At 44.1% G+C, this 20,164-nt stretch overlaps 1 long non-coding RNA gene across 1 annotated transcript; it reads left to right on the top strand.

Annotated features, from left to right (window-relative positions):
• The first annotated feature begins 2,557 nt into the window (after window positions 1-2,557).
• Window positions 2,558-17,929, top strand: LOC130865723 (uncharacterized). Its single transcript, XR_009056268.1, has 3 exons — window positions 2,558-2,686; window positions 17,541-17,685; window positions 17,872-17,929. It is a non-coding gene; the product is annotated as an uncharacterized LOC130865723 (long non-coding RNA).
• Window positions 17,930-20,164: the final 2,235 nt, after the last annotated feature.

The raw sequence follows: 20,164 nt of genomic DNA on the forward strand, positions 1-20,164 counted from the left end.
AGAGTTTCTCTGTATAACAGTCCAGGCTCACTTTATAGTCCAGGCTGGCCTTGAACTCACTGACATCCTCCTGCCTCTGCGTCCCAAGTACTGGGATTACAGGCGAGTCACCACCATGTGGCTGCTATTTTAGCTAAGGTTTCTATTGCTGTGAAGAGAAACCATGACCATGGCAACATTTTTTTTTTTTTTTTTTTTTTGAGATAGGGTTTCTCTGTATGTCTCTGGCTGTCCTAGAACTCGCTTTATAGACCAGATTGGCCTCCAACTCACAGAGATCAATCCACCTCTGCTTCCTCTGTTCCAGGATTAAAGGCGTGAGCCACCGGGCTGACTAGGGCAACTCGTTTAAAGGAAACTGAATCACAGTTCAGATGTTCAGTCCATTATCATCATAAAGGGGAGCATACCAACATAAGGGCAGACCTGGTGCCGGCTACATCTTGATCAAGAGGGCAACAGGAATTAGACTATGACACTGGGCGGTATCCTTAGCATAGGAGACCTCAAAAGCCCGCCCCCGCAGTGACACACTTCCTCCAACAACAAAGCCGCATTTCCGTGTGAGTTTACACCGGCCCACATTGCTGCTCTCGCAGAAGACTTGGATTTGATGTCCGGTGCCCAAACGGGAGCACACAGCACTCTGTAACTCTACTTCCGGCATCTCATGGCTTCTTCAGGCCTTTCTGAGCAACAGGCATGGATGTGGTATATAGCCATGCATGCAAGCAGAAATACTAACACAGAAAATGTAAGATAAAGCAATGTGCCTTACCCTGTCTGAGGAGTGGATGGTGGTGGGCGTGGGGGAGGGTAAGTAGGGGAATGAGAGGAGGGGAGGGAGTGGGAACTTGGATTGGGTATATATAATGAAAAAAAGATAGTTTGTTTTCTTTTTAAAAAAAAATTAAAAAATGCACAAGGAGGTATAATTAATTACACTGTAGGAAAATGGAGATAAAAAAGAAAATGTAAGATAAAAATAAATTGTTCAGTTGGAACCTCCAGCTTGCCCCTGCATGGTACGGAAAGCCCCATTACTCTCTCTCTTCCTCCCTCCCTCCTCCTCCTCCTCCTCCTCCTCCTCCTCCTCCTCCTCCTCCTCCTCCTTCCTCTCTCTCTCCCTCTCTCTCTCTCTCTCTCTCTCTCTCTCTCTCTCTCTCTCTCTCTCTCTCTCTCTCTCTCTCTCTCTCTCTGTCTCTCTCCCCAAACCCCACCTGCGCAGAGAGTCTCCCAACAAAGAAAAGGTACCAAGAACCCAGTTCTGAATTTCCCGTGGCAACTGCAACTTCCCCCTCTGTTGCCGACAGCAACGCAAATCCCCGCCTGAGAGCTCAGCTTTTGACCATACTTGGGCACAAACCCAGGTGGACACGTCATCACCCATCACCTACAACCTATAAAGTCTCCATGCTTTAATTGGGTGTGGGTGTGGGGTGTGTGGGGTGTGGGGTAGGGGGAGTGGAAGGGCTGCGGGGTGCTGCTTCCCCAGCCTCGATCTCTGTGACTGGAGAATTTCCCTGGGAATTGCTTTGCTTAAATAAATCTGTTGTTTTGAGAGGTCTAAATTTACCCCTTTTACAACCGGATCTAGTTTCAGTTTTCTTTAAGAGCAAACCAGTTTTTCCCCCCTCCAGGCAAAGGACTATTCATTAGTCACCACCGCCCCAGACAGCAGAGACAGGAAGCAGAGCACAAACGAGGCCTGAACCAGCTCCAATAGTATCACAAGACACTGCCCTGCAACCCCCTGAAACAGACCCAGACTTGCCCCAGTATGCCCAGTGATGGAAAAACTAAAACCTCAGCTAATCAAAAATAAACTAATATAACTGCTGTTTGTTTAGCCAATCATGCTTTACATGACCTAACTGTTTCTAGAATTCCCCTGGCTATGCTTTGTCCCCGGTCGTCACCATTTTGGACAGGCGAATGAGCCGCACATGCGGGTTAATAAACGCTCTTCACTCTTGCATACTATTTGAGTCTGGGGTCTTCCCTCGGCGTTTTCGTGGACCCCTACAGTTAAAACTTTTTCAGCTGAGCTTGATCTGGTTTACTGCACCGGAGGAGAAACATTATTGGTGGAGCAGAAAATCTATTAAAAATTTAAAAAGTCCCCCACCCCCCAAAAAAGAAAGAAAGTCACTTTTTTGGTATATAATCCCTTCCCCTTGGAAGGCAGAGGCAGGAGGATTGCTGCACGTCTGGGGCCATCCTGGCCTAAAGAACAAATTCTAGGCCAGTCTGGACCTCTAAAGACAACCCTGCCCTCAAAACAAACGCACTTTGTTGGCATAACCAGTGCATTGCTCAAGTGCGGCTGGGTTTCGAGGCTGCATGCTCTCATTAGAAGCTTGCTTTCGCACCCCTGGCTCTGTCCCCAATTTTAGCTGAAGTACTTTCTACTTCCGGCCTCCTAGCAGCACACACTTCCATTCCAATAAGCAAACCCCACAGCGGAAGGAGGAGAGTGCCTCTCAATGACCCAGCAAAAACTGGAGCCAGGCCTGTTTCCAACCGGAAGGGCTTTATGAAGGGATGGAAGATGCGGTTGGCCAGACTCAGGCGTTTGCTGTGGAGCCCAACCACATCCCTCCTCCACATCTGGCCTCCTCCCAGGACTCTGCTCTGCAATTAGAACAGCTGCCCTCCTTGTCAGCGAGGGAATGAAAAACAGGAAGTGAGTGGGTGTGATCTGTGGGTATCGGGATACTGGCTTTGCTGGCTTTGGCTTCTGCCGGGGGCGCAGGCGGGTGGGGGTGGGTGCAGTACCTGAACACTGAAATCCTGAAGATTGAGGGAAGACTGACTCTCAGCCATCTTGGATTGTTCACTACCGGCAATGCTGTGGGATTTGTTTGTTTGTTTTTAGACAAACCAGACTCAAAAACAGTTTGGTTCTTCTTAGTTGAACCTTATCACAAGAAAAGCAAACATTTCAACTGAAGGATTTTCTACCATCAATCAAGTTCCAAACATCTCGCCTTGGGTTTTTGTTCTTTGAATTTTGTTTTGAGGACTGAAGTCATCGTGCCCTCTGTCACCAATCAGCCCCATACTGAGCACTGGACCCTACTTGACATGTGGAGAGCCTAAAAAAATGTCAGTAATCTAACCAGGCACAAGCTCTGCATTTTAGGGGTTGTTAGTGTGTGTGTGAGAGTGAGAGACGGAGAGACAGAGAGAGCATGAGAGAGCAAGTGCACGTGCATACGTATTTTCTTTCCTTTTTTCTTTCCCTTCCTTCCTTCCTCCCTCCCTCCCTCCCTCCCTCCCTCCCTCCCTCCCTCCCTCCTTCCTTCCTTTACTTTTTTATTTCTCAGGATAGCCTGTCTGTCTTCTAACTTGCTCTGTAGACCAGGCTGACCTCAAACTCAGATCTGCCAACTGAGCACTGAGATTAAAGTCATGCACCACCACTGCCCAGTCATTTTTCGCCTGGAACTCAGACCAGTAAGTAAGCTAGGCTGGCTGGGCTGTGCACCCCACGGATCCACCTTTTTTTTCTCCTCCCTAGAACATGCCATTGTTATGACACACAAGACTGGTCCTTGGCGGGTGTACCCAAGTCTGCTAGAGACAGATGGTGGGTGAGGGACAAACACGCCATGCAGACGGAGCTTATGTGGGGAGTTTTATTGGGGGAAGGGAAGAGAGAGGGGAGAGAGAAAGGGAGCCTAATGGAGAGGGAGAGAGAGAAGAGATGAAGAGATGCAGAGAGGGGAAGAGGAGGAGGAAGAAGTGAAATTACCTGGCACGAGTGAGAAGGAAACGGAACACGCAACAAACCTGCTTAGGAGTTTGTTAGAGGGGGTGTGTACAGGGTTGGGAAATCCGTGTGCAGAGAGGGAGAGAAAGATGGCGTGTCCAGCTTTTAAAAGCTGCCCAGTGCATGCGCACAGGGGGTTGGCATGACTACGTCATACACAGATGACAGATGACGGGCTCATGCATGCGCGCAAGGGCTTAGCTGAGTCATACTGGATGTAACCATGCACGCGTGCACGTGGGTCCTGCTGGGGTCCTTTAACATTCAGGCACTTCTGCCTGAGGGCATGTCCGTGTGTGTATGGCTCTAGAACCTGGAAATGCAGCCTTATTTGTGGCTAAGATCATTACAAGAGGAAGAGGTAGGCAGAGTTCTGCCTTTTAAAGGTGTTGAGGAATATTATTTTCAGGTGTATGACTTTTGTCTATACTGCATTTGTTTAACTCTGTGAAGCTGTGTTACTGTGCCTGTCTAAAACACCTGATGGTCCTAATCAATAGGTGAACAGCCAATAGCGAGACAGGAGCAAGGATAGGCGGAGCTGGCAGGCAGAGAGCATAAATAAATAGAAGGAGAAAATGAGGAAAAGGAGAAAGAGATCAAGGAGAGGAGAAAGTCAGGGGTTAGTTATCCAGCTACACATCATGCCACGGAGAAAGAAGTAAAAAAAGGTATGCAGAAATAGAGAAAGATAAAAGCCCAGAGGCAGAAAGTAGTCGGGATAATTTAAGAAAGAAGACAATAAACAAGCCAAGCTAAAGCATTCACATCTGAGAATAAGTCTTCATGTGTGATTTATTTGGGAGCAGAGTGATGAGCACCTCTAAGAGTCAAAACATTACACAACATAAAGGGACACAGTACTGCCTGCCATGCACTCAAGGGTGACACACTCTGCCAGGGGCAGGGGCAGGTGTGCCTGGATGCTAACAGCCACCATGCCTAACTTAAAAAAAATGTGGATTCTGGGGATGAAATACAGATTTTTGGGCTTGCAAGGAAAGCACTATATTGACCGAGCTATCCAGGCCCTCATGTAATGGGGAGTCCACCAGAGATAACCATTCATATGTAGTTTATAACCAATTGAAAGCCTTTATTCCAGCCAGCTGGGACTACAGTCAGGCATTTGGGACCTAAGTGTAACCCTGAGCATTTAGAGCAATGGGCTTTTAAAAGGCAAAAACCACATCCTGGTATCTTTGCAGCTGGAAGGGGGTGGGGTTATGCATGCAAGCAGTTTGACAGAAGCTACAGCAAGCAGTTAGCTGCAGCCTGTGGGACAGCTACACAAGCAGGCAGTTGCACAGAAGCTAAGTTAGCTGGGGAAATTTCACTTTGTTTTCCTAGAGTAGAGTTGGATAATTTTCCATGGGATTTTCCATCAAGGAGTTTAAATTCTAGTTAAATCTGAAACTGCCTTTGCAAGAATACAAGATGGGCTGGGAGGTAGCGGCACAGGCCTTTATTCCCAGCACTTGGGAGGCAGACACAGGTGGATCGCTGTGAGTTCAAGGCCAGCCTGGGCTATAGTGTGAGTGCCTTGACATCCAAGGCTAAGTAGAGAAAGCTGGACTCAAAATCAAAAACAAACAAAACAAACAAAGCAAGATGGAGGAATCTCTGGACTGTTTTGCCTTGTCACAAGCACCAGTGATTCTGTGGACATGGGTCAAATAATTACTTGTCCTCTCTGTTTGATGTAAGTTGGCAGTGAAGATGAGGATGCTGGGTCTAATCTTTACCCTGATCAAATTTAAGAATCAACAGTCTGGCTAATGCTGACCTTAAGGTTGTCACGGGGACCAGATAAACAGAGACTGATACCAATTATCTGATCTGTGTCTACTTTTTTCCCTTTCTTTGAGGTTTTCTCTGACCACAGTAAAGTTTTTTTTGATTGAAAGTGAGACCTTAGCTCTCTGACACCTCTATATCCAAGGAGTCTGGGATGATTGGAAGCATCACCCCAGCCCTCGGCATTCATCCTTGGGGCGCCAATGGTGCAGAAAGCCCCATCTCAAGCCTCCTCCCCCTGGGAGTTGCCTTTGGAAAAGCTCACCCAGCGCTGACCCCTCCCCAGGGAAGGTCAGTACCACTCCCATAGGCTATTTAGGCTGCTGCCAAGAAAAAGAACATGTGGTCTTTGGGTTTTGTGTGCCCGCCCCCCACCACCATGTTTTCTGGGCCACCCAGAAGTGATGCAGTAAACATGGGCATTGATTCAGTCTAATTGGTCTGATTGGAATTATTTGCTTCGGCAGAGTGGCTCATCTTAAGAATGTTCCTAACAATGGAGATCTGTAACCAGTCACCTTCCAGATGGACTCCCAGGGCTGCCAAGACTTGAAGGTCCCTTACTGGTTCTAGGGACACTTTTTGGGTGACCAAGTCAGTAGCCCTGTTGCCTCCGGCTTCTGGGAAATCCCCCTTTTGATGTCCTTTGCAAGGACAATGACCATCCTCTTGACTAACCAGACAGCCTCAAATAGAGATAAGATCTTTTAATTTTGAGCTGACGTTCCTCTGTTTAAAGAATGTGCCCAGATAGCCTTAGCTTATTTTGAGTCACTATTGTTGCCCTTGCTTCCAGATCTATTTTTGGACAAAAATGCTCCCATCTGTAACCAATACCCTGTCTAGTGTCACCAACAGGGTATCAGTCATATCAGACTGAATCAGGTCAGTCACCTCAAGTTATGCAGGGGGCCCACAAGGTCCTTGGCTGGCAGGGGCCTGGCAGGGATGAAGACTAACATCTGTGGAGCCAAATGTGTGTTTGATTCAAAAGCCAGGCTTGGTATTGGGTCACCTGGGTGTTAGACATCCATCTCTCAGGTATCCCCCCTCAAGTGACTTCAGCGGAGTGTGGGGCTGTCAGGGACAGTTCTTTTCCCAAAGTTAATTTGTCAGCTTCTTTTACCAGCAGGTCAATGGCAACTATGGCCCTTATACATGCCGGCCATCTGGTTGCAACTGAGTCAAGCCTGTTGGACAGATTTGCCAAGCTGAAGATCTGCCCAGGCGGGGATTCAGGTCCCAAAGAGAATGTAGGAGAGGGAGGAGACAGACATGGTCTGAGACGGCTTCCAGCTTGTTTATTGAAAAAAGAAAATACTGTTTGTACTCCATAGTTGTGGATAGGATTAAATGGAAGAAAGGAGGCCTGTGAGCTGGGGTGTGGCTTGAGATCAAGGGTTGAGGAAGCATTGACCTTGATAGTAGGCATCAGTCCTGTGTTAAGGAAGGGTCACAAGTTCCTCCTGCCAGAGATAAGAATGACTTTCCTTTTTTAGCAAGCAGGAACTTTCTTCTAAGTGCCTGACCATGGGAAAAGGACTTTTTTTTTGGGGCGGGGCAATGTAGGTGGGTCGTCTGTCTAGGTGTTACTTTCATTGGTTAATAAAGAAACTGCCTTGGCTTTTTGATAGGACAGCAGCTTAGATAGGTGGAGTAGACCTAACAGAATGCTGGGAGGAAGAAGGCAGTGAGGCAGTCGCCATGATTCTTCGACTGGAGACGGATGTAGGCTAGAATTTTTTTCGGTAAGCTACCACCTCATGGTGCTACACAGATTATTAGAAATGGGTTAATCAAGATGTGAGAATTAGCCAATAAGAGACTAAAACTAATGGGCCAGGCAGTGTTTAAAAGAATACAGTTTCCATGTAATTATTTCAGGGCATAAGCTAGCCAGGTGGCCAGGAGCTGGGTGGCAGGAATGCAGCCCACTGCTCCTTCTACAGGGGTGTGTCAGACTCTTCATTATAGTTTTTTATATGGCTTAGTTTATCCAAAGCTAAACCTTAAAAGTGGGCAAAGATGAAACTTGACAAATGTCACTGTAGACCTGACTATACTGTAGGCATTTATAAGTCTTGATTATCAAATATACCTTATTTACCAAGCAGATGTTACTTACCTGAATTTTCTAGCAGCTTGGTGTTAACTTGTGTGGGAGTAGGCCGAGTTACATGGTTTTGTAATAGCCAAAGTTAGATTTTAGGTTTCAATTACTACGCTGTAGAGATCCATGGAACAAAAATGCCTCTGCTCTGCACACCCCTTGCCCAAGGATGTAGACCGCCTCGACGGGTTACTCTGTCTAGGGTTTGTAACCCGCCTGGCTGGTCAGTTATTCCAGGGTCATGGAGAGGCACCACCTGAAAGACATAGGCTGATAAGCAGGAAGGAGGCTAGGCAGATTTGTCGAAGCCTCCCCTTATTAGAGTCATGGTTACAGCTTATATAGCCCCTGGATGGGGAGCTTGGGGGGCTGGGGCATGGGACCTTGCCACGTGGTCCACGCCCGTCACGTAGTCTGAGAGGTTACGATGGGTCGGGTCACGATTCCTTGGTTGGGAAGTCACAAGGTGACACACCTAGTTGTCTAGATAGTTTGGAATGTGAGGCAGGTTCTGCTAACAGATAGCTCTCAATTAACAGTTAATTTGGGTGTGAGATAGGCTTGGTCAATAAGACTATTCTCAATACAATTGAGAAGTGAAGCCCTCTGCAAAAACTCATCACGGTGGTGCTTCCTGTAAATTTTGGGGGGACACGGCTCCTGACACAAGGAGAGATCGCTCCTGAAATGCTGGAGGCCATTGTTTATGGGAAATAACAAGCCACATGTTTTAACTCCCCTAAATAAGGTTTTTTGACCCATCTGCACCAGTTGAGTAAGATCATGTGTAGGCAGGAAGTACATAGGCAGGAAATACACCAGGATGTATGCTTGCCCCATTGGACATGATGGGAAATGTTCAAGCCAATGCACACTGTATGGACCTCGTCAGAGCCCATCCAGTAGTTCATTAAAACTCGCTTCACATTTGGCTTTAAATTGTGGTATTATCTTATTCTCGATCAATTGGATTAATGGTGGTGGGGATTTTTTTCCCAAAGAATTATTTTGCTTCAGGAGGCTACCATCATACACGTTTTTATCCTTCAACAAAGCCCACACAAAATTTCCCAAAGGGAGAGGTATAATAGTGAGCATTATTAAAAATGAAAGTAAAAGGTGCTGGACAAGTGTGATCCACAGAGTTGAAATGTTGGCACTTTGTCATGCAGCAATGGTTGCCATCAGGTCCATGCTAATGTCACCAATGCCACTAGTCTTTTTCGAGGGTCCCAGGGTTTGCATGAGGACCTCCTCGGCAATACCTCTGGCCTCACCCTCCTATGTATATAAGTAGAAGTGGACGGGCGTAGTAAAGTCTGGTAGGGCCCAGCTAGAGCAGACACCTTTTCAAGGCTTTGAAGGCCCTCTGCGCAGTCTCAGTTTGTTCTAAGGGCTGCGTACTTCTGGTGCTGGCAGAGAGGGACTTGGCTGTGTCAGCAAATCCGAATACTCACAGCCAGCAGTACCCAGCCACCCCCAGGAATTCCCATATTAGTGTTGTGTTGTGCTTTCAATGTGGTTGCGGGGATTTGTGGGATGGCTGAAATATGAGCATGGGAAAGCAGTGGCTCTCCTTTCACTAGGTTGTATCCTAGGTCTGTGTCCCGAGGGGTACACAGCTGAACACTGAGCCTATGTAGCTATACCCCAGGGCTTTTGCTCACAACATTCCTCAATCTGTGGGTCAGGACCCCTTTGTGGGTTGAATGGCCCTTTCACAGGGGTTGGCTGAGACCCTCAGAAAACACAGATATTTAATATTCATAACAGTAGCAAACTTTTTTTTTCAAGACAGGGTTTCACTGTGTAACAGTTCTGACTGTGCTGGAACTTGCTCTGTAGACCAGGTTGGTCTCGTTCTCACAGAGATCCTCTGTCTCCCAAGTGCTGGGTTTAAAGGTGTGTGTCACCACCACCTAGCCAGTAGTTATTTGGGAATGGGTGGGCAGGAGAAAATCCTCCAGTTATGAAGCTCTGCCTCTGCTCCAGCCTCACTTTCCCCCATTGCAAACCCACCCAGATGTTTGAACTGGCCCCACTCCTCACACTTCAGACCAGGCCCCTCAGAAAGCTTCCCAGTGATGTGGGAGTCCCCTCTGTATGCTGTGATTATCATTAATGAATAAAGAAACTGCTTTGGACCTATAGCGAGGTAGAATTTAGGTAGGCAGGGAAAGCTAGGCTGAATGTTGGGAGAAAGAAGGGTGGAGTCAAAGAGATTCCACCAGAGACAGACATGCTGAAACTTTGCTGGTAGGCCATGACCTCGTGGTGATATATGTAGTGATGAGGCGAGCAGACCTACTTTTCATCCTGCCAGGCTAGCTTAACACCTGAGATAACAACACACAAATTGTATTCATTTAAACACTGCCTGACCCATTATCTCCAGTCCCTTATTGGCTAACTATCACATATTGATCTAACCCATTTCTAATATCTGTGTAGCACCACAAGTGGTGGCTTACTGGGAAAGATTCAGCATGTCTGACCTCGCAGCTGGCTCCATGGCATCTGCCTGACTCTGCTTTCTTTCTCCCACAATTCTGTTTGGTCTAGTATGCCTATCTAAGCTGCTGTCCTATCAAAGGCCAAGGCAGTCTCTTTATTTGACCAATGAAAGTAATACATAGACAGAAGACCCACCTACATCAGATATACTGATTAATGGAGATGGGTTAAATTAATATAAGATTTAGCCAGTAAGAAGCTAGAGCTAATGGGCCAAGCAGTGATTTAAATCATACAGTTTCTGTGTGATTATTTTGGGTCTAAGCTAGCCGGGCAGCTGGGAACCAACAAGTGGCCTTGCAACACACCAAAGGTCAGCTCCTCCCCCCAGATGCTCAAGAACTCCCCTATAGGATATTTAAGACTCAATCACTAGATGTGCAACATGGTTTCCCCTCTTTCCCAAGACTACCACTGTTAAGATTCAGGCATTATGCTTGTAGAATGTACCCAGGCTGTATCCTGGCCAGCCCAGGGTCCTGGTCAGTATGCAGTTGCAAAGATCCCTTTAAGAGACAAGCTCCACCTACTCCCTTCTCTCTTCCTTTCTGCCATTCTGAGGAGGCAGCTTCTCTCTGTCTCTGTCTGTCTGTCTTCTCTCTGTCTGTCTCCCCTTCCCATTCCCTTTATCTCAATAAACTCCACACTCAGGCTTTCTCCGTGTGGCGGATTTGTCTCTCTTGGTCCTCACCCGCCATGCGGGTCCCACTTGCACTGTTTTCCCACCTGGAAATGCTTTGTTAAAATCAAAACCTGGACTTTAATTCAGCTTGATTAGCTCATTACATTGGCAGAGTTACCCACTTTGGGGGGCACATTTTTATTTATTAGGGACTGTGGGGATAAATACCCAATATGTTTCACAGAGCCTTTCCAGAAACCCAGCAGGTAACTCATCAAATCCTTGATGAAACTGACTTAAATAAGTAGGTTTTCTGATTGCTATTTTCAATCCTTCCAATAATGTTTGGTGAAAAAGCATCTCACACCCTCTTACTTCAAACAGTTTCCAACAGACTGGTAATGGCCTGTGGCGTCTCTGAAAATGGAGGGTTTTGGGGTCTCCCAATTATACAAGCCAGTGGTAGAGAAAGGAGACATAAACCATGGATGAGGAATGAGTTGAACGTTCGCCCCCACCCCTCACCCCCCACTACTGGGGGAATTACTTCCCTTTCCCTGGGTGCACCTAGGTGCTTCAAGCAGGCCATGGATGGAGCATTGCTGCTCAGGGGAGCTACTTCTTCTTCCTTCGCACACCCTGAGGCCTCCCTTTCTGCACAGAGAACTGGATCAGACAGGACCCATGATGAAAGGAGCCACAAGTGAGTGCAATGCCTGCTTTATGCCTAAGGTTTCGGTTTTTTTTTGCAGGTCCAGCAAGGGTCTGGAGATTGAAACACACACACACGCACATACACACACACACACACACAGAGTTGGTAAATTCTGATTGGGTATTTTAATTAGGTTAGTCAAAACAATAAATTTTTGATTTCTAGACCTTGATGTTTTGATAGTTGGACCTTGGTAGCTAGCTTTAGGGTATAATCTAAGGGCTCAGCAAAGGGGGAGGGAACGGCAAAGGGCGAATCCCGCTAGCGCCGTGTTTGCCATGCTTGGGTCTGCTAGAGACCTCCAGAGACTCTGCCTTAAGGTCCCCAAAGACTAGAGGTGAGGGTGGCCTAGAAAGTTAGTATAGTCTTTTACATTAAAAAAAAATCCAGACATAGTTGTTTATACCTTTAATTCCAGCACTTGAGAATCAGAGGCAGGTGGATGTCTGTGAGTGAGAGGCCAGGCTGATCTATATAGTGTGTTCCATGTCAGGCAGGGCTACATAGTGAGACCCTATCTCAAAAGTAAAGAAAGGAAGAAAGAAAGAAAGAAAGAAAGAAAAAAAGAAAGAAAGAAAGAAAGGAAGGAAGAAAGAAAGAAAGAAAGAAAGAAAGAAAGAAAGAAAGAAAGAAAGAAAATGGAACAAACAAAACTCCCTCCATACTAAAATGTTTAGGGGTGGGAGTGTAGCTCAGTGGTACATGCTACTCTCACATAAGGCCCTGGGCTCCATCCCCAGCACCTTAAATAAAAATCATCATTAAAAAAATGAATCCAATTAGTTTTTTGTTAACTTGGGAGTCATCCGGGAAGAGGGCAAACCTCGATTAAGAAGATGCCGCCATCAGATTGGCATGTGGAAACATTTTCTTGATTGATGATTGATGGAAGGGCCCAGTCCTTTGTGGGTGGATCAACACTGGTCAGGTGGTCCTAGGATCTAAAATAAAGCAGGCTGAAAAAGCCACATGGATCAAGTCACATGGAGCAAGCCAGTTAGCTGCGTTGCTCCTCAGCCTCAGCTCAGTTTCTGCCTGCAGTGCCTTCCCTGACTTCCCTGTGATGGACTGTGACCTGGAAGTATATGGGTAAGACCCTTTCCTTTCCAGGTTGCTTTTGGTCAGGGCTTTATCACAATGAAATTAAGGAAACTAATATACACACATATTTAAAATGGACACAGCAATGATTTTTAAAAATTCTCATAAGGGAACTTTACCCCTGACTACTCTGAGCAGGAAATAGTACATTGACAGCATTCCTGCCCCCCAGACTCAGCCCCCAAGATGGCCTCTCCTCACAGGATGGTAAATGCAGGCCCCAAGTTGTTTACTTTGTGTTTCTGATTGACTGCCAACTGGGATTTCCACAGCCCCTCTTCAGGTTTGACTATTTTGCCAGAAGTCTCGCAGTATACAAGAAGATACTTAACCTTACTGAGTTGTTTTACTTTTTAAACCCCCTTTTGCGACAGGATTTCTCTGTATAGCCTTGGCTGTTCTGGACTCTTTACTGGCTTTGTAAAGGATGATATTACACAGGATACAGATAAATTGGTGCCTAGGGCAATATGTGGGAAAGGACACAGAGCTTCCATGCTTCTTGAGAACACCAGTCTCTAGGGACTTGCACATGGTTAGCTGTTGGGATAGTCTGTGAAAACTGTCACTAGAGTTTCAAGGGGGTGTTTAATAGTATAATAATGACAGAAGAGTAAGCAATCACTCTGAAATGTGATTACACAACAAACACTGAAACTGTCAAGGAACGCATTTCTGGTTTTGGAAAGGTATTATCTAACTGGGTGGGGATATTCAGCCAGGCCTGCCTGCATTGCATTGCATTTTGGCCTCTCTAGGCTATGAACTTCCCTCCAGGGTAAGAGGCAAGACTCCTCTGCAATGACATAGGTCATATGTATAACCCCTTAGCCGACAGAGATAGATTTGATGACCTCTTTATAGTTATTCCCAAGGCAGAAAGGCAGGTAGTAATAGATTTTTTTTGACTTGCTATGGGGAATCAGCATTACAGTTCCTAAGCCCTGTCTTGATGGAGTTGCAAAATAGAAACCATGAATGAGAGCCCCAAAAATATGTATCATAATTTCACAACATCTAAGCAACCTAACTTAGGGGAGGGAGAAAATTACTGGTAACTAATATGTTCAAAAATGTGCTGAAGAAAATAAATGGACTGTGGGGTGTAGATGGAGTCTTTCTGTCTTCATCACTTCCCAAATTACCACACAGAACCTTAGATTGATTATAAATACTCAACCAATAGCTCAGGCTTATTACTAACTAGCTCTTACATTTAAGTTAACCCATATTCCTTATTTACCTTTATTAGCATGGAATGTTCATCTCTTGTTCCCTCTGAGTCCTGCTGGTGACACTGACTCCACTCTTCTCCTTCTCATCATCTTTAGTTTGGTTGCCCCACCTATACACCCTGCCTGAGTATAGTATGATTAATATAAACCCAGAGATAGACATTGGGGTTCAACCTGAAGACCAGAAAAGCAAAGCATCAAGCCACTGGTTCTTACCTCTACCCAAGTCTAAAAATGACAATCCTGCTTCCAGGAATTCTCAGAATGAGACTGACTCTAAGAACTGTCTCCTCTCATATTCTTTTCTAGGGCTGGGATTAAAGGTGTGCGCCACTACCACCTGATTTCTATGGCAAACTAGTGTGGCAACTGGGATTAAAGGTGTTTGTCACCACTGCCTGGTCTGTAAGGTTGATCACGGAGGCTGTTTTACACTCTGATCTTCAGGCAAGCTTTATCTATTAAAATGCAAATGAAATATCACTACACCTGTTTACTGGTCAATCAGCATTTTATTAAACCAATCCAAGTGACAAAATTTTACAGTATACAAGTGGATTTTCCCACAGCAGTGGGGTACTGAATGGAAATGTGGAAATTTTGAGAAAGGCCATGTATAGCATGGGTTGGGGGTGGTAGAGACACCCAGGAAAGCACTCTACCTGTTGATATATAAGTGCAGCCTGACCCTTCTAGACCGTCAATATCAAAGTCATCTTTCTTTAATTTTTAACTCCTCCCAGGTCTGTCATAGCTAACAAACAGGCAGAGCCTTGATTCATTGGTGTGTTTGAGCCAGCTATCACTGACTAAGCTCTGACTGTGGTCATTTCTTCCCCAGTCTGTTGTAGAAGGCTGCTTGTTAGTTCCCAGCTGCTCAGCCCTGAAATAATCACACAGAAACTATTATTTAAATCACTGATTGGCCCCTTAGCTCTAGCTTCTTATTGGCTAGCTCTTACATATTAATTTAACCCATTTCTATTAATCTATGATCTATGTATTGCCACATGGCTGTAGCTTACTGGCAAAGTTCTGAGTCTTTTGTCTCCTGTGATGGCTCCATGGCTTCTTTCTGACTCCACTCCTTTCTCTCAGCATTGGGTTTAGTTTTCCATGCCTAGTTCTGCTCTACCCTATCACAGGTCCAAAACAGCTTTTTTATTAACCAATGGTATTCACAGCATACAGAGGGAAATCCCACATTACCTCCACTTTTCTGTTTAAATAAGGAAGGTTTTAACTTTAACATAGTAAAATTACATATAACAAGACAGGTATCAAGCAAGAATTATAGTTACAATATTTATATATACTTTATCTATTATCATAAGCAAGGAAAGCTGTAATTATAGCTATAAATTCTTCATAAAAGACCACAGAAAAAATATAATATTACCTAAGTAAACAGGAAGTGCTTTGTAAGCAAGTTCCAAAACTCTAGAAATGACAGAGACATCTCACTGCCTGGACAGTCACCCAAAGTTCTTCTGTACCATTGGGGCATCCATAATCAGCATTCAGGCCCATAGTACCCAGCAGACTTTTCCATGAAGCAGGAAATTTCAAAGACAGTTCCACTTATATTGGCAGTTTTTCAGTCACTTCTTCTGTGTCCTGCAGAATGTCTGGCAGACTCTTTCATGAAACAAGATTCCTAAAGGACCATTTCACCTTTAGGCAAGTTCAGTAGTCATTTCTCCATGGGTCCTGCATGTCCAGTTCACACATCATACCATCAAGCAGTCCAGGCAAGAGCAATTTCTTGCCCAAATGGCTAAACAACTCCACGAGGAGCCTCTTCAATGCCCATCATCCTCTTGAAGTAGATTGGTGGTGCCAGGAGAATATGTGTCTCACTGTCATGAACAGTCATAAGGTCTTAAACATTTTAAATACCATATTTTGAAGGTCTCTGAAAGATTTCAAGAATACCTATCTAATTGAATTATATCTTTGTATATCTAGAAAACCTAACATGACTACTCACTTGACTATTATAGTTGATTATCTATTACCATATTTTTCTTAATTATACATTACATTTTAAATGAGCTGTACAAACATAATACATTAATCAAAGCAGAAATACACACACACACACATATATATATAAAGCAAAACTAACCTTAAGTTTGTATCAATAAACCAAGATCTATACCAATGCAAATCTCTATAGTATGTCCCCCTTTATATGTAAAAAGACATTTATAAACAATATTTTGGAATTTGGGCATAGTTCTCTCCAAACTACTTCCTGCTGTTTATTGGGTGAAGTATTTTTGGGGGGTGTTGATGGTGACTTTTCAGGAGGTCTTGGCCCATAAAACCATATTAGTCTGAAAGGGTTTCATAGATTCTCATCTTCTGTGGAAACAAAAGAAGAACCTCTTTTTCAAAGAAACATATTCTTAGACCCAAATTTTGAAAACAAGATACCTTTAAAGTATATATGTTGGTTACTTAGCTCCTTCACAGTCAAAAAATTCAAAGAAAACACAATAATATACATAATCCAGACTCTCTGTGTATTTTCAATCTTTTCATGGCTTATTATATTCTGCCTCTTTAAAGACTTTGTTTTATTTTTTCTAAACCATTTACTTCCCTGTATGACTCTCTATACTCTTTATCTTCTCTCTCCCAAACCTACATACATTTTAAAAGCATACTGAGTCTTATTTAGAGTTCTTTTATGTCTGAATCTGTCTTTATTGTTTATATGTAATTCTTTTCTGACCAGAAATGCTTCTTAAAATGCTAAGCCCTTCTTATGAACTTAAGTGGCAGCATTGCTAGGGGAAATATGGCACTGCCTGCTTGCCCTGCCCAGTTCAGCATGGTAGAGCTGTTTGCTGCCTCTGAGAGCCATGTACATTGCCCCATTTTTAGGCACACTGTGCGTCTATGTTGCCATTAAGCAAGTTATAGCACTCTGCTCACAAATCTTATTTAAATGCTCAGTCTCCTGAAAGAGTCAGAGTTCATGCTGGCAGCATGGCCTAGGAAACTGCTGTTTTAAAACCATTTGGCTTTTTTCCTGCTACTGCTGAATCAGAAAAACCACTCTTAACAGAACTGCAACATGCCACTAACAAGCAGAACCCATCCAAAAAAAAATATACTGCTAAATTTTGTGTTTTAGTGTCTAGAATACCTTTCCAACCCCTCTAAGATTTTACATGGATTTAGTCGACCACATTGGAGTGCCAATTTGTTGTAGGAGGCTGCTTGTTAGTTCCTGGCTGCTCAGTCTCAAAATAATCACACAGAAACTATATTATTTAAATCACTGCTTAGCCCATTAGCTCTAGCTTCTTATTGGCTAGCTCTTACATATTAATTTAACCCATTTCTATTAATCTGTGTATTGCCACGTGGCTGTGGCTTACTGGCAAGTTTCAGCATCTCTGTCTCTGGTGGTGGCTCCATGGCTTCTCTCTGACTCTGCCTCCTTTCTCCCAGCATTCAGTTTAGTTTTCCCTGCCTCGCTCTGCTCTATGCTATTACAGGTCCAAAACAGTTTCTTTATTAACCAGTGGTATTCACAGCATACAGAGGGAACTCCATATCACTAGTCTGTGTTCAGTGACATAGCATCAGCATTATGAAGTGTGCTCCTGTGTCTTATTGGCAGATACTTTAGACCATGCCTTATGTTTGTTTTCGAGAGCCAGGTAAACAAGAGCCATGCTGCCCTGGATATACTGCTGGAGGGACGCTTTCTTATTGGAAGCAGAGATACTACAAAGGAGAACCTTCAAGGATGTCCTGGACAGTGTTTTATGGGCCTGAAGAATATGGAAGAGAAGGAAGGTATGTGGAGGAATTGGGCAAACTTCTTAGGAGGTAGTTCTGTGTAGTTAAATTTAATTCAGCTAAGACCTTTGGCTTTAGACAGAAAAAAAAGCTGTACATCTCCCTCTCCTCTTCTTGTTTTTTTTTTTTTAAATATTTATTTATTATTATGTATCAATGTTCTGTCTGTGTGTATGCCTACAGGCCAGAAGAGGGCACCAGACCTCATTACAGATGGTTGTGAGCCACCATGTGGTTGCTGGGAATTGAACTCAGGACCTTTGGAAGAGCAGGCAATGCTCTTAACCGCTGAGCCATCTCTCCAGCCCCCTCCTCTTCTTGTTTTAAAGGTTTGTTTATTTTTATCTTATGTGTATGGATCTTCTACACTTCTTTTGCCTGACTATGCCTGTGTAGCTCATGCAAGCAGTGTAGAAGAGGACATCCTCTGAAACTGGAGTCAGATGGTGTGACCACCATGTGCGTGCTGAGAATCAGCTCGTGGGTCTTCTGGAAAAGCAGTCAGTGCACTTAAATACTGAAACAGCCCTTCAGTCCCATGCTTTTCTGGATTCTAGTTAAATTAACCATCAACCCTGATAAAGACACTACAAAATTCAACTTCAGAGAATGCTGCTTACTAATTTTGGTGTAAAAATTGAATACATTACTAAATATAGACAAGTAAATATAAATAGTTCATAATTAGTTATTTATAATAAAGAATATCCATTTATGATTTGATATAGGAATTCAAAGATAGTTTAACATCAGGAAAGCTATCAAGATAGTCATTAACAATTTTTTTTTTAAATCAGCTATTTTGAAGAAATAATAGACAGGTTTTAGTAATCATTCCCAAAAAACACTGGAATAATTGAGATTTTTTTTTATCATATTGTAATTAGCTCCTCTTCATCAAGATGCCATATACTGCCAGGTAGGAGTGCACACATCTTTAATCCCAGCACTTGGGAGGCAGAGGCAGGCGGATCTCTGTGGGTTTGAGGTCAGCTTGTGCTACAGAGTGAGTTCTAGGACAGCTAAGGCTATTACACAGAGAAACCCTGTCTCAAAAACAAAACAAAACAAACAAAAAAGGGGGGACTATACATAGAGAATTTAAAGCACACACACAAATCAGTACATAAAAGGGAAAAAAAAGGGAAAATATTCGAACTGGCTGTGGGGTGTGACAGCCTGCCCTATCCCATGACAGTGTCATTGCCTGCTCTATTCCAGTGGATTAGCCAAAGCTCAGGTCTGAGTGATAATTTATTCACAGCTTCCCCACCGTGGCTAAAGAAACTCACTGTGGGACCAGGCCTCCCTTAAGGGCCCTTAACCTTTGCCCTGGAATGGCTTCCAGGTGAGATAGACTAGGATAATGGTGTTCCTGCTGTGAGGGATTTAACCATTTCTTTTCTGCTTTTGTGAACTCACTTATCACCGTGGGAACAGGTTTAAGTGGTCTATTTATTACTCTACAGAGAGAAAGAGAAACTTTGAGGAGAGAAAGACAGTTCTCTGCTCTGCTGTGGATTCCACAGATATTTGTAATGCACACCTTTGATGTCCACCTTCCTAAACCTGCCTTTAGCCCCTTTGGCCCAGCAGGCTGTTTGGCTCTAAGGCTGCCATCCTTCGGCTAACAAGAAGAATAAATTAATTTAGCCTAAATTTGAAGTGAGTCTAAGTCTTCGGTCTTTCCCAGTGGATTCCAAATGCCATGACAAGACAATTAACTCAGCAAGGAAAAAGATAGTTTCATTGATAATAAACTAAATAATGCCAATTAAAATAATTTTAATACCATTATACATCACTAAGTGATGACAAAAATATTGAACAGTGTCTGGAGAGATGCCTCAGAGGTTAAGAGCGCTGGCTGCTCTTGCAGAGGACTTGGATTCAGCTCCCAGCACCTACATGGCAGCTCACAACCAACTATATATATAACTCTAGTTCTAGGGGATCAACAGTCTCTTCTGATCTTTTTCAGCACATGACACACATGTGAATCACACCGGTACTCACAGGCAGAATACTTTATACACATAAACAAACAACCCCCAGAAACAGAACAAAACCCAAGGGAACAAGTAAAATTCTAGCTTGTTGATGGGGCTGTGATTATGATGGAGAACGTTCTGCAAACATCGGGTAAACATGGAAACATGCATATGGTTGCTCAGCACAAGCTGATTCCTCAGATTCTGCAACCAGCTCCTCCTTCCTGAAGCCTCTGCCTCCCTCCCGGTTTTCGTGGGCGACATCGCCATCTTTGCTAGTATCCTTCCTAAACTTTCTGGGTTGGTGGGAAATTGGACTGGAAGCCTAGACTTTCGGAAGTTTGTTCACGACAAACTCTAATTGCAGGGATTAATCTTGCCACTCTTGGGTTCGGATACAATGTTATACAGGGTAATGGGGTTTTGACTACCTGGGTGGCTGCCAAGAAGCCAAATAATGCAACAGGCACAGAAATTCAGCTTCC

Source organism: Chionomys nivalis, chromosome 1, assembly GCF_950005125.1.
Source record: "Chionomys nivalis chromosome 1, mChiNiv1.1, whole genome shotgun sequence".
Classification (NCBI taxonomy): domain Eukaryota; kingdom Metazoa; phylum Chordata; class Mammalia; order Rodentia; family Cricetidae; genus Chionomys; species Chionomys nivalis.